Here is a 14,393-nt window from a genome sequence, read left to right as displayed (position 1 = left end):
CATTATTCATTCTGGGCCTCTCACATACATATATTCTTCTTCACATATATATTCCTCTCTCACATACATATATTCTCTCTTCACATACATATATATATTCCCTCTCACATACATATATTCTCTTTCACATACATATATTTTCACTCACATACATATATTCTTTCATTCACACATTCATATATTTACTCTCACATACATATATTTTCACTTCGCACATTCATATATTTTCACTCTCTCATACATATATTTTCATTCACATTCATATATTTTTACTCTCACATACATATACTTTCACTCCGCACACTATATTTTCTCTCACAATTCATATATTTTTAAATATGTATGTAAGAGGAAAAAATATATGTGTGTGTGAGAAGAATATATGTGTGTGAGAAGAATATATGTGTATGTGAGAGGGAATATATGTGTGTGTGAGACAGCACATACATGAAACGGAAGGACAATAGTGGAAACGGAAGGCAGGCCATTTTATCGCGCTGTGATTAGCTTATAGTTGGCGAGGTCATGTACAGGTCATGATTAACATGGAAGGGAGAGAGTGGAGACCCGTGCACTGCAGCAAGCCATTGGGGTATTAAGAACTATTTTAATATCCTGAAACAGTCACATCATTGTTCCGGCCCTTGGAGCAGCGGAGGACAAGCTCATCAGGACCCAACGTTTCCTCAGCACGGCTGGGAAAGTGAGATGAGAGAACTTTCAGACCTCGAACTCCCAAGTCGCTCCCGCAGCCAGAGCAGCTAACGTGAAGGCCACACAAGGGGACACACACTCCGGAGGAACGGCAGTCTTACGATATGAGACACAGCAACACTTTTCTTGGCAAACTGGGGCTCCAGGAAAAAGGAAAAGGTAAGAAAAACGTAGCGCTACATGGTAACTTAACTGAAGTTACTGAAGCCCGAATGCCTGCTTACGACCTTGGCTGCAGTCACGTTCATGTTACATGTTCTAAATCCCGTAACCTCCTTAGTAAAACAATAAAGGCAATTAAACAATCTTCAAATGACAGAAAACATCTAAGGCTGTTTTGTACTTTTGAGTAACGTTTGTATAAAATGGTGTAATGATTCTCTGTAAGTCAATTTTAGGTTAAGTTGGTAATCCTATAATAATGTGTCTAACGTTACGGTAGCTACACAACCCAACGACAGTTGTGGCTAAGGCATTATCATTTTCAGTTAATAGTTCAACCCAATGCTAAGTTGACCTAAGGGCAACTGTATGTGGTGGGATTATAGAGTATTATAGGAGCAGGTGAGGGAGAGATATGGCTGACACTCTCCCAGCTCCATCATATTTTATCTTTCAGTAGATTATAATATATCTTTTTAACAGCATAATCAACCAATGTTGGACGTATAACCAAAACTGCTAACTGCAAACTTTTGGTATTTTTGAGTGTCCTGGAATTTAAATTTAGTCCCTGTTATGGCAGTTGAAAATTTGAGCTAGAGTCAGGCCAAGGATATCGGCTATTTTAGTCAGCCACATTAGTTTGTGTCAAACTGTGAGCTGATGTTAATTTAGCTTGCGTGGCTAAAGTGAAGAGTTGTCAGCAGTAGCAGGTTCAGTCAGTCCATATCAAAATATTGTCAGAACATGCAGTATGTTTAATGGAATGTAGACCAGAAATACAGAAATTTTTTTTCATTCCTAATGGACAGTAGAGGGTTACTAATTTAACTAATGTAACCCTGTAAAGATAATGCTCAATTTAAAGTAAAAGGAGTTTTATTGCAGTTTTCGTTTGGGCAGCCTTCTTTGTCTTGTTGTTTATCCATCAGCTTATTAATTTAAATGAATCAAATAATTGTATGTACCTAGTATGCACCAGTAATAAGGGCATGTAATTATGATGCAAAGGGATCCAAAAATAACACATATGTCTGCTTTCGTTTTGTAGGGCCAAAACACATTATCACGATACTTTCAATAAAGATGTCATCCCTTCTTCCAAAACCATCGAGCAGTGCTGTCGTCAGTATCGTATCAAAGCAACAGTTACATGAACAGGGACATATATTGAATGGATTTGACTTCCAAAACTGGGACTAGAGCACTGTCACTGAACAAATAAGGGGATGCCTTTGGAGAAAAACTCTTACTGACAAAGGTACGGACTTTTATTTGTTTTTATTGTGTCCAAACTGTGACTCTCTAAATGACCAACTGAAATGAACAGTGGCATGAATTATTATTTTATTTATTATAAATTCTGTTGTGGGAATGGAACAACGACTGATCAGTTTCACTGTGTCCTGTGCAAAAAGTTTGTTTGGGCCTGCTTTTTATTAAACCTTTGGCAACTTTACCTGCTGGTTTTTCAGCCTGGACTTTCTGATGGCATGTGGCAACAGACCGATTTCACCCAAACTGCGTGGCCGGACAGGGAGCTGGATGCAAATCTCATACATACAAAATATAAAATCGAAAGTCCCATACATCAGACCCATCAAAGCCAATTCTGGTATGTTATATAATTGAATTCAATTGTAGAAGAATAATATTAAACCCACTGTATTAGTAACCCATGGGTGGTGCATACACATGCATGCATTAAGGCTAAATCTTGTCAGTTAGCTCTTGATTCCTTTGGTATATTTTTCATTAGTGTATAATCAACTGAAAATATGGATAGTTGGTGTTACCTTAGGGTTTAGGGGTTTTCCCATTTTTATTTACTAAGGGAGCTGGGTTCTCTTTTATGAAGTCCTCCAAGTTGAACTGCCATGTTTCTGCAGTATGCCAGAATAGACAAACACTGGTTCTAGGGCCTTTTTTAAGAGCGACACCATAGCTTCTCATGCACGTTTGGAAGGCGAGTTATTCAGTTGGCTGAAATCTAGAACCTAACTGCTAGATGCCACTAAATCCTATATACTGGTCCTTGAATGTCAAACCAAAGTAATTCTTAGAAATATATAATAAATATAGATCTGGTGTTTCCAGGTACTATTCAGTTTACAGTAGACATTTAGGTAAATCGGAAATATATGCTGATATCTTTCTTATGTTCCTTTCCCAGGATGATACTGCAGGCTATAGCAGTGGCGACAACAACCGTGAGGAAACCACTGGTTCAGCAAGGCAGCCACGCCTCCTCATCTCTACCACAAAATAGACCCTCATATGCATCTTCAGAGAACTTCACCAATCCAATGACTGTGTCCCCACCAAACTGTGCTTCTGCAGCTCAACCTTTACCCTTCTCACTTGGGTGTGGAGGGATATTTACTCAAACTTCTTCTTTGACCTCCCAAAGCAGAGTATCTCCCAACCGCAGCAGCATTTCAGCAAGCAGTTCTTCTGCTCCGGTGCCAGTATGTCCACTGAGAGCCGCCCTTCTACCAGTCAGCTTTCTACCTCATCACACAGAGGGAGTAACTACAGTTGATCCAACTCTGGTCCTGACTTGCAGAAGATATCTCAACTTCACCCTACCAGAGCAGCCTTCCAGCAAGTCATTGTTCTGCCTATACCCTCAACACACCATCAATCAGCAAACTATGAGAACTACCTTTCAGTAATGACTGCCCTCTCTGAAACGCCTTCTGACCATGAGAATTGAACCTGGCTATAATAGCAAGCCCGAGAGAGTGAAAAGTTAGTACATGATGCAAATGTTTCATGCAGAGCCAACCCAACAATTAACTAATTTCTGATTACAAATACTGTACCTGTATCCAAAGCCTTGTATATTTTATCCCTCTGGTGGCTGTAGAGCTTTTTGTGTCCAAAATTATGATATTATAAATCATTTTATATCAACTTTTTTACATTTCACAATATTAAATACTTATCAATATACTATAAGTTGTATGTGAGCATTTATGTATTCAAACTTATATTTATCTTGTTTGCTCTTTCAGAAGGACCACAGGGCGTTTGATGCCAGCGAGTGACATTTTGCAGGATCTTGCAACAAAAATAAAACCACTAGAAGAAGGAAGCAAGCTTAACATTAACAGATCCACAGTCCTGATGGAGCCATCAGAGGTTTTAAACGAGGGACATACGATCCATGTCACACTATTTCTGTCAGGTTTTCTGATGATATGGGAGTACCTGTAGAGCAGTTGACTTAGGGGGACTAAGAAGAGAATTTCTAAGACCACTAATGGAAGTGGGCCCCAATCTCCAATGTTTGAAGGAGAAGAAGGCAAAATGAACTTGGCTCTTGACATTGCTGGACATGTTTTAGGTATAATCTCATATCATTGATGTGTTCTCTCAAATTCCAATTAATCACTTATTACATTTACATTAAGCTATCATATAATTTATATGGTGGTACAAGTTGTTGTTGAGTTTTTACACATGGACTGTCAAATAATATAATGATTTAATTTTCTCTAGCCATGAGAGAGGACAGGCACTCTACTGTAGGGCAGAGCCATCGTAGTAAGCCTTGTACATGGCGGTCCTCCAGGTGTGCAGGCTTTCTGAACCCCAACTCTTTCTCTTGCCTTGTTGATGGCCCAGAACTAGCTACGCCAGTTTTAGAAGATGTTGCGGATAGGGAGTTGCAGGAAAAAATTAAAAGGGTAACTTTTTCTTAGTTTAAGAATTTGATGTACATAAGTATGTCTGTTTCTATGCTAGTGAAGAGGTTTAATTACAGCACTCAGATTTTGTTGTTTAATGTATCTCTTGCAAGGTCATAGAGTGCAAAACATTTGAAGATCTGTTAGCAACAACACAGCCACTTGAGGAGTATTTGGCCAATGCTGACTGCCTGAGGCCACTGTGAGGTTGGAAGACAAGAATCTGCTTGTAGATGACATCCTGATGTTCCAAGTGTTACACAGAGTGCGTGGTCCTTTGAGAGGTAAATTGTGATCCCTCTGTTTAGCCAATTCAATAAGGAACTGAAACCCATGAAGACTCCCGTGTGTGTGTTTTCTATGGGCCATTTCTGTGTGTGTGTAGTATATAGTGTGCTTGACCATGCCTTCCGTCCTCTAAAGCCTGAATTGACCTTGATAATTATTTAATTTTACTTAATGAAGATACTATATTAATGAATCAGTAGGTACTGATTAGTTCATAAATGTTTGTTAAATAAACATATTTAACTCTGATCCAGCTACAGTGCGGAATTTACAATTAATTGCTTAATCACTGATACACTTTCTGTTCAACCTCAACTAAGGTGATATAAGTAGCTACTAAGTAATCTCTAATTACTTAAAGGTCCAGTGTAGGGATTGAGAAGGATCTATTGGCAGAAAAGGAAATATAATATTCATAGGTCAGTAGGTAGGTAGGTACGCTTTTCATTTTTGTTTAATCACCTGAATATAAGAACCGGTTTTGTTTTTTTACCTTTAGAATGAGCTGCTTTAATTTACGGACTCCGCAAGTATCTTTCCATCAAGCCTGTCATGTTGAACCACCATGTTTCTACAGTAACCCAGAACAGACGAACCAAACAGTGCCTCTACATAGGGGGCGCTCTTGTGTTTCACATTTTGCGGCCACCAGTTTCTCCTTTACTCTTGAAGCGGAAGGGGGAGCAGGTGAGTTGCAATGCAACCACACATCTAGATGCCACTAAATCCTACACACTGGACATTTAATGATTACCTACAGAGTATTTAAATTCACCAGTAAGAACTCTGTAGCTACTTGTCATAATAACAAACTAATAACGGATTACTTAGTAACTACTCATGATATATAACCTTACTTGTGGGAGCACAAGTAAGTAAGTTAATAGTTTTGTACTGCTCAGCAGCTTGTTCATAGTTAATCAGGAATAACTCATGAAGAAAGTGGTCAGCATGTCGATTCGCCGATATTTATCATTACCTGATTCATTAATATAGTATATTTTACTCAGTTTGCTAGTAAATCATCATTGTCTACTAAGTGAATAATTTCTAATGACTACAAACTACTTATTAACAATTCATATATTATCTGGTCATTCCAGATTTGCTCCTTACTCATTCCTTAGCAAATACTCACAATTTTACATTTATATATTCCTCTCTGATTAATTCATCTGCTACATGTGAATAGGTAAAACAAACTTTTTTTGTCAAAACTTCAGTCGCCAATCACAACACTTTAATTTTTTTTTTTTTTTTTTACTCAGATTCAGGGATGGACTGAGGACACTTGGTGTGCTGGACAAAATCAAAGGTCATCCGGAGAGTTTCCGCCCTTCTATGCTGGTCTCCTACAATGCTCACCGCTGACCTGGTTGACAGCCTCTTTACCATCAATCTGTCTCCAGTTGGTAGCAATAGGAGGCATGCTGAAGAAGTCGTTGTTCCTTTCTGGAGAGACTATCTAACAGATGCAGAAGGTTAAGCGGTTCTTGAATCACTTAATTAATAATTAAGAAAAAACAATAAAGCACTGCATCTTGTCATTGTACATAAGTTAAGAGTAGTGATGCATGCAGTGTTTTTTAAATCAACTTTTTGATGTATTGCTTTTTTCTAGATCAAGAGGGAACACAGAAGCTGGGGACAATTCTCGCCTTTGCCACTGGCGCCAATACAGTTCCACCAATTGGCTTCTTTCCACAACCTTCAATAGAGTTTCTTCACCAAGAGCAGGACACAGCGACCCCTTCGAAACTGCCCATTGCAAACACCTGCATCAATTGCTTGAAGCTGCCACTGCACACCTCTTACAGAGCCTTTCAGGAAAACATGGATTTTGCATTGGGCAATACCCATGGTTTTGGAATGGCTTAATTTGTGGACAGGCCTCTTTCTCAGTATTCTGTTAAAGGTCAAAATTTGAGTAAGCATGCTGATAATCCTGAAACCGTTCTTCACACATTTTTTGTTTAGAAAATACACATTTGTTGCATCTTTGTTAAAATAAGGTGCTAATATCTTAAGTACAGTTCAGGTTTTAATAAAGTTTTATGAAGGCAATAAAAACACTTTTACTGTAGAAAGGTATTGTGTAGTAAGCTTAAAATTGGTTTGGAACTTTGTTCTATATTTTAGCCAGGATGTTTGCTAGTAATCTTGAAACCAAACTGAATTTAAAGAGCTTGTTTTCACTGATAAGTTCATTGGTAAATCGTTTTAATTTACATAGTGTTGTTCACCTGGTCCAAGATAAGGAGGACAACTCCTCTTATATAAGTGGAGGAGGTCACCTTTAGCATACTTGTACTGAAACAAAGGTAAGTTCAATTGTTAAATATTATATATGTGTAGTAGAGTGAATGATTTGTAATGATTTTCTTCCACCACATCAAGGCTGTGATTTAAAGCAAGTAATATATACTTTTCCAAATTGTCATGAAATTATCATTTTACATCTCTTGAGGAAACACGGTTTTCTTTTAAAGCATCCAAATGCTCTGCTTTTATGTCAAGCTGAAATGTCACCGAGCTGATTTCCATTGAATTGGCTGAGCATAGTATTGCTCTACACTAATCCTACTGTGGAAAGGGTCTTAAACTGATAAACAGGAGGTTTAAATTTTTCTGAATGGTCAGATAACTTTTTATTCAATATGTACAAGCTGTTTTAACATTACAAAGTGTGTCTTCAGTGGGTCAATTTATGTGCAATGTGAAACTATTTCCTGTTTTTGTTGTCGTGCTATTGCTTCTGTGTTGCTTCTTATGCCTCTCCTAAATCCTATTCTCACTGACTAGAGATCTTGCATTAATGTTGATGTTAACTTTTTGTCATTTTATTCAAAAAAAAAAAGGACATATGTTAAAAAAAGTAACAGTTCAGTCAATTTATTGAGTTCTTTAAAACCTTCAATAAAATTTGGTTTCACACATTTGTTTGGTTACAATTTCATTGAACATTTAAAGTAAGGAAACAAAGCTCAACAATGTAAATGTGGTGCTTTAAGCACACAGAATCACATTGAAAATGGTATGAACATTCTCTACACTATAAATATCCACAAAATGGAAGAAAAATGCAACCATGAACTTAAAACGGAAAATGCAAGTGTAATGCTATACTATCCCTGTGTTTGGCAGTGGGTTCTTTATTTTTCTTTACGTTACACATGACCCCCTCACAGAAGGGCCACTTCAACATTCAAGTGCAACAGGAAAGCACAATATTTTGAAAATATTAACATTACTAACCAACACAAAATAACATCAGTTTACATTTATTTTATATTATCATATGAAATCATTTTTTGTAGTTCAACAACGAATGAAGGCCAGACACTTGCTCTCTTATTGTTAACCGTTTGCACACATTTGCAGGCACTTTGGACCTTTCCTGATTCTTTTGCATCAAACAACATAGAATCGTGTTTTTATTTTAATTGTATATGAAGCTGTAATTTGGATTGATTGTGGGCCAAATTATAATATATCTTTATCATTTTATGGGAAATGGCAATGGCTATCATTTTGAGACCCCTGTCTTAGTCTATTTGTCAAATCATACATATCAGTTAAGTCTTTCTTTGTATTCAATATGGGTAAGATTTTAGGAATGCCTTTCTTCAAGAAAATGCACAAGGTTGCAGAACAAATCAATACCATGATTTCCATCATCTTCAAATGGATTGAAAGTCTGCTGAAGTGTGTCTATTGTTGTGTTACTGATGGTAATGTTAATTGATGGAACAACAACAACATTGTTTGTCTGCAACTCTGAGTGTGATATGTTATCATCAACACCAAAGCCACTCTCTGTTTCACAAATACCATTCATACTTGGGTTATGCACTCCTGCATTGTTGACTATGCCTCTTTGCCACAGCTGAAGAGGAGTTTGCCCCCCTTGTGTTGAAAGACCATGGTTATTCCACTGGTTCTGAAATTCAGTGGCAGCCCTTTGAATTCGTGGCAAATAAATATAATGAAGGCAAAATAAATGGAGCTCATTAAGTGAATCTAACACACCATTTTCCTCCATAAAATTGAAAAGATTAACAAAATGAAAGGACACTACTCGATTTAACTCTGCCCATAATCTCTCAATCCTTTGGTTATGCACTGACCTGCCAGTGATAACACTATGTCTGTTAAGTCCTCTCCTGTACAGCATGAAACGGGCAACACCAGTGTTTTCCAGTCCATGATCACATCTGACCCTAGATGGTAGTCCAAAGTTCTGAACACCAGCAATGAAAAGTGACAAAACACTAGAAGCTCTGTTATTGTCCAGACAAGCAAGGTAGATAATGGTTCGACTGAAACCATCAACACAGCCATGGAACACCATCCTCCACCTCACAAGTTTGTGGTTTCCATCTATGTGCCTAAGAGAAAATGAAATCAGAATAAATTATTTGTGGGAAAAGTATAACAAGGCCAAGGTTGTTCATCAATAATCTAACACTAAAATAAAGAATTACCAATATTGAGCTCTTTTGCTTTTGATAGTCCATTTTGCTGTAGACTTAAAACTGTGCAGGAGTTATTCTAAATCAAGTATTTTTTATATTGACTTTTATTCAAAGAAAGCGTCTCAGTATTTCTTCTACCACTTCCAAGCAGATTTTAAGAAACCAGTGGTAGAAGAAGTATTCAGATCCTGTAATGGAGTAAAAGTACGCTCCTAATACACGAAGAAAAAATTATATACTTACCCTATGACTCATGATTTAATGCATGAATTAATGCGGGATGTATCATGAATTGCTGTTGCTCACAAGAAAATGGTACAGTCACTATGAGTTTTTGTGATTAGTATAAATAGAGCATCAGTTAAGATATGTTAATTCATACATTAATTGCTAGACAACCCAATTTCCAGTTACATAAAAGTTTATTTCAGGACCAAGTATTTGCTATGCTGCCCAAAACAAAATTAGGAATAAACTAAATTGTGTTTTTGACACATTTACAACATAGTGGACAAAGTAGAGCAGAATGATCATACACATTCAAGCTCCACTGCTTTGAACAACACAAACACAATATAAAAAAAAAACCCTAATGTTAAGTACTTTTATACTAGTAGTAGTAGTAATAGTAAGGTAGTATAGCAATGCATCATATTGTATAAGATCATCATATGTTTGTAGTGTGACTGTCCTGTGAGAACCACACATCTCTCAATGTCAAAATTTCGTGAGTAGTCTGAGTAAATAGTAACTAAAGCTGTCATAAAAAATGTAGTAAAGTAAAATTACAATGTTTGATTCTGAGATGTAGTGGAGTGGCCTTAAAAAAATATTTGAAGAATATAAGAATTTGTACGCAAGTACAGTGCTTAAATAAATGTAGGCAACTTAATTACATTCCATCACTGCTGACTGGTGACTTTGTGCTACTCTGGTCTGTTGGGAATACTCACCAAAGTTGATTGGGGGTTGGAACACTGTAGATTCGTCGACGTATTGCATGGCGTCTTCTGAAGGACCGTCCAATGGGGTCGATTTCTTGCAGACTCTGTCTAACGCGCCACCTTTGAATGCGTAACCCACGTGACCTCAAGCTCCCATGCACGTATCGTTCACCTGCATTTGTGGTAGACTGAAGAATTTCAACAACAACTCTGTTTAGGTTGTCATTTGACAATGTTGCATATGTCAATGGTTGAATGCCGAGCCGGTGTCTGTGCCTGTAGAGAGTCCGACAGCTTACCCCTAAGGATGTTGCAATGCTCTGCCAGTTCATTCCAAGAGATACTAAATGAGAGATTTGCTCTACAGAAATACTGTATTGTGGTCTGCCTTGATGTCCAGTCATGACAAGTGGAGGCAACAGGACATAACTGTTCTCAGACCTGGTTCTTTGTCTGGTTTCATAAGTAGTCAGCAAAAAGTGAAGACATCCATACAAGGACCGTAATGTGTTGACTGCTTCTCGATTTCTTGAATCTTCAGTAAATCTTGAGATTGTCAGAAATCCAGATAACGTTTGGAGGTGATCACGAAGTTCTCCAAACAGCCTCTCTTGGACAAAATGATCTCCATCTTCTCTTTGAATTAGTTCAATACATTCTAAGACATTATTAAAAAAAGTCTAATGTCATTTTCATTGCTACTTACTCCCACAAAGGAAAACTGCACTAGACAAGAAAACGTGATAACCTTGAATAGGGTCATTCTATTTTTCTCCTATTTAACTTAAGGTTATAAGCTGAAATCATGTTGCACATCTACTTCCTGGTTTGAAAGTGACTTCCTGTTTAAGAAAGAACTTCCCGTCAGTGAAAAACTGGATACTTCATTGAGAAAAATACATGCACATATGAGTGTCAAGTATGTACATATGTGAAAGTGACAAAATATGTATGTGAGTACATTGATTTATATGTGTGTGAGAGTGAAGATACATGTGTGTGAAAGGGAGATATTAGCACCTTATTGTTTTAACAAAGATGCAACAAATGTGTATTTAGAATAATTAATGCTGAAATGCTGCTGCGGTTGGGAGATATACTGCTTTGGGAGGTCAAAGAAGAAGTTTGAGTAAATATCCCTCCACACCCAAGTGAAGAGGGTAAAGGTTGAACTGCAGAAGCACAGTTTGGTGGGGACACAGTCATTGGACTGGTGAAGTTCTCTGAAGATGCATATGAGGGTCTATTTTGTGGTAGAGATGAGGAGCGTAGCTGCCTTGCTGAACCAGTGATTTCCTCACAATTGTTGTCGCCACTGCTATAGCCTGCAATATCATCCTTGGAAAGACATGAGAAACATATCAGCATATATTTCAGATTTACTAAATGTCTACTGTAAACTGAATAGTACCTGGAAACACCAGATCTATATTTATTATACTTCTAAGAATGACTTTATATGGTTTGACATGATACACTAATGAAAATATACTAAAGGTCAGAGCTAACTGACAAGATTTGACCTTAATGCATGCATGTTTATGCACCACTTATGGGTTATTATTACAGTGGGTTTAATATTATTCTGCAATTGAATTCAATTATATAACATACCAGAATTGGCTTTGACGGTCTGATGTATAGGGCTTTTGATCTATATATTTTATGTATGAGATTTGCATCCAACTTCGTCCGGCACGCAGTTTAGGTGAAGTCAGTCTGTTGCCACATGCCATCAGAAACTCCAAGCTGAAAAACAGCAGGTAAAATTGTAAAAGTTTCAAGAAAAAAATAGGCCCAAACAAACCTTTTTGCACAAGACAGTGAAACTGATCAGTCATGTTCCATTTCCTCTTTTGAGATGGACACAACCGAATTTATAATAAATAAAAGAATAATTCATGCCAGAATAATTCATGGCACTGCTAATTTCAGTTAGTCATTTATAACCACAGTTTGGACATAATTAAAACTAATAGTAGTCCTTACCTTACAAAGAGAATTTCTCCAAAGGCATCCCCTATTTGTTCAGTGACAGACAGTGCTCTATCCCTGTTCATGTAACTGTTGCTTTGTGCAATGCCTGACGACAGCACTGCTCAATGGTTTTGGAAGAAGGATGACATCTTTGTTAAAAGTATCGTGATAATGTGTTTTGGCCCTACAAAACAAAGCAGACATGTTATTTTTGGATCCTTTAACATTGCACTAATACTAGTACATACTATTATTTGATTCATTAATAACAAGCTGATGGATAAACAACAACGAGACATAGAAGGCTGCCCAAACAGCAGACTGCAATAAAACTACTTTAAATTAGGCATTGTCAATATCTTTACAGGGTTACATTAGTTAAATTAGTAACCCTCTACTGTCATTTAGGAATGAAAAAATTTCTGTATTTCTGGTCTACATTCCATTAAACATACTGCATGTTCTGACAATATTTTGATATGGACTGACTGAACCTGCTACTGCTGACAACTCTTCACTTTAGCCACGCAAGCTAGAATTAACATCAGCTCCACAGTTTGACACAAACTAATGGCTGACTAAAATGGCCGATATCATATGGCCTGACTCTGGCTCAAATTTTCAACTGCCATAACAGGACTAAATTTAAATTCCAGAACACTCAAAATACCAAAAGTTGCAGTTAGCAGTTTTGGTTATCGTCAACATTGGTTGATTATGCTGTTAAAAGATATATTATAATCTACTGAAAGATAAAATATGATGGAGCTGGGAGAGTGTCAGCCATGTCTCTCCTCACCTGCTCTATAATGCTCTATAATCTTACACATACCTTGATTTGCCCTTAAGTCAACTTAACGTGAAGTTGAACTATTAACTGAAAATGATAATACCTTAACCACAGCTGTCGTTAGGTTATGTAGCTACCGCTAACGTTAGACACATTATTATGAGATTACCAACTTAACCTAAGAGTGACACAGAGAATCATTTACACCCATTTTATACAAACGTTACTCAAAAGTACAAAACAGCCTTCGATGTTTTCTGTCATTTGAAGATTGTTTAATTGCCTTTATTGTTTTTACTAAGGAGGATTTACGGGTTTTACGAACATGTAACATAGACATTGACTGCAGCCAAATTAGCAAACGAGCATTCGGGATTCAGTAACTTCCAGTTAAGTTACCATGTAACGCTACGTTTTTCTTACCTTTTCCTTTTCCTGGAGCCCCAGTTGCCAAAGTGTTGCTGTGTCTCATATCGTAAAGACTGCCGCAATCCTCCAGTGTGTCCTTGTGTAGCGCTAACGTTAGCTGCTCTGGCTGCGGGAGCGACTTGGGAGTTTCGAGGTCTGAAAAGTTCTCTCATCTCACTTTCCGCCGTGCTGAGAGAAACGTTAGGTCCTGATGAGCTTGTCCTCCGCTGCTCAAGGGACGAGGACAATGATGTGACTGTTTCAGATGATGATAAAATAGTTCTTAATACCCCAATGGCTTGCTGCAGTGCACGGGTCTCCTCTCTCCCTTCCATGTTAATCATGACCTGTACATGACCTCGCGCCAACTTCTCAGCCAATCACAGCGCGATAAAATGGCCTGCCTTCCGTTTCCACTATTGTCCTTCCGTTTCATGTATACTTTGTCTCACACACACATATATTCCTCTCACACACACATATATTCTTCTCACACACACATATATTCTTCTCACACACATATATTTTCCTCTTACATACATATTTAAAAATATATGAATGTGTGAGTGAAAATATATGAATGTGTGAAGGAAAATATATGTATGTGAGAGTAAAAATATATGAATGTGTGAAGGAAAATATATGTATGTGAGAGTGAAAATATATGAATGTGTGAGTGAAAATATATGTATGTGAGAGAGAAAATATATGGAATGTGCGAGTGAAAATATATGTATGTGAGAGTAAAAATATATGAATGTGTGAATGAAAATATATGTATGTGAGAGTGAAAATATATGTATGTGAAAGAAGAATATATGTATGTGAGAGGGAATATATATGTATGTGAAAGAAGAATATATGTATGTGAGAGGGAATATATATGTATGTGAAAGAAGAATATATGTATGTGAGAGGGCCAGAATGAATAATGTCTTGTACG

General features: G+C 37.2%; 1 long non-coding RNA gene and 1 pseudogene across 1 annotated transcript; one reads left to right on the top strand and one right to left on the bottom strand.

Moving 5' to 3' along the window:
* Positions 1 to 580: 580 nt before the first annotated feature.
* LOC127360850 (uncharacterized) lies at positions 581 to 6,831 on the top strand (annotated as a pseudogene).
* Positions 6,832 to 11,966: 5,135 nt separating this feature from the next.
* Positions 11,967 to 13,892, bottom strand: LOC127360851 (uncharacterized). Its single transcript, XR_007883947.1, has 3 exons — positions 13,466 to 13,892; positions 12,265 to 12,436; positions 11,967 to 12,024 (listed from the first exon to the last, which is right to left on the bottom strand). It is a non-coding gene; the product is annotated as an uncharacterized LOC127360851 (long non-coding RNA).
* Between the last annotated feature and the right edge of the window lie 501 nt (positions 13,893 to 14,393).

This window comes from Dicentrarchus labrax, unplaced genomic scaffold (genome assembly GCF_905237075.1).
Source record: "Dicentrarchus labrax unplaced genomic scaffold, dlabrax2021, whole genome shotgun sequence".
Lineage (NCBI taxonomy): Eukaryota > Metazoa > Chordata > Actinopteri > Moronidae > Dicentrarchus > Dicentrarchus labrax.
This window is presented reverse-complemented; position numbering and strand designations above follow the sequence as displayed.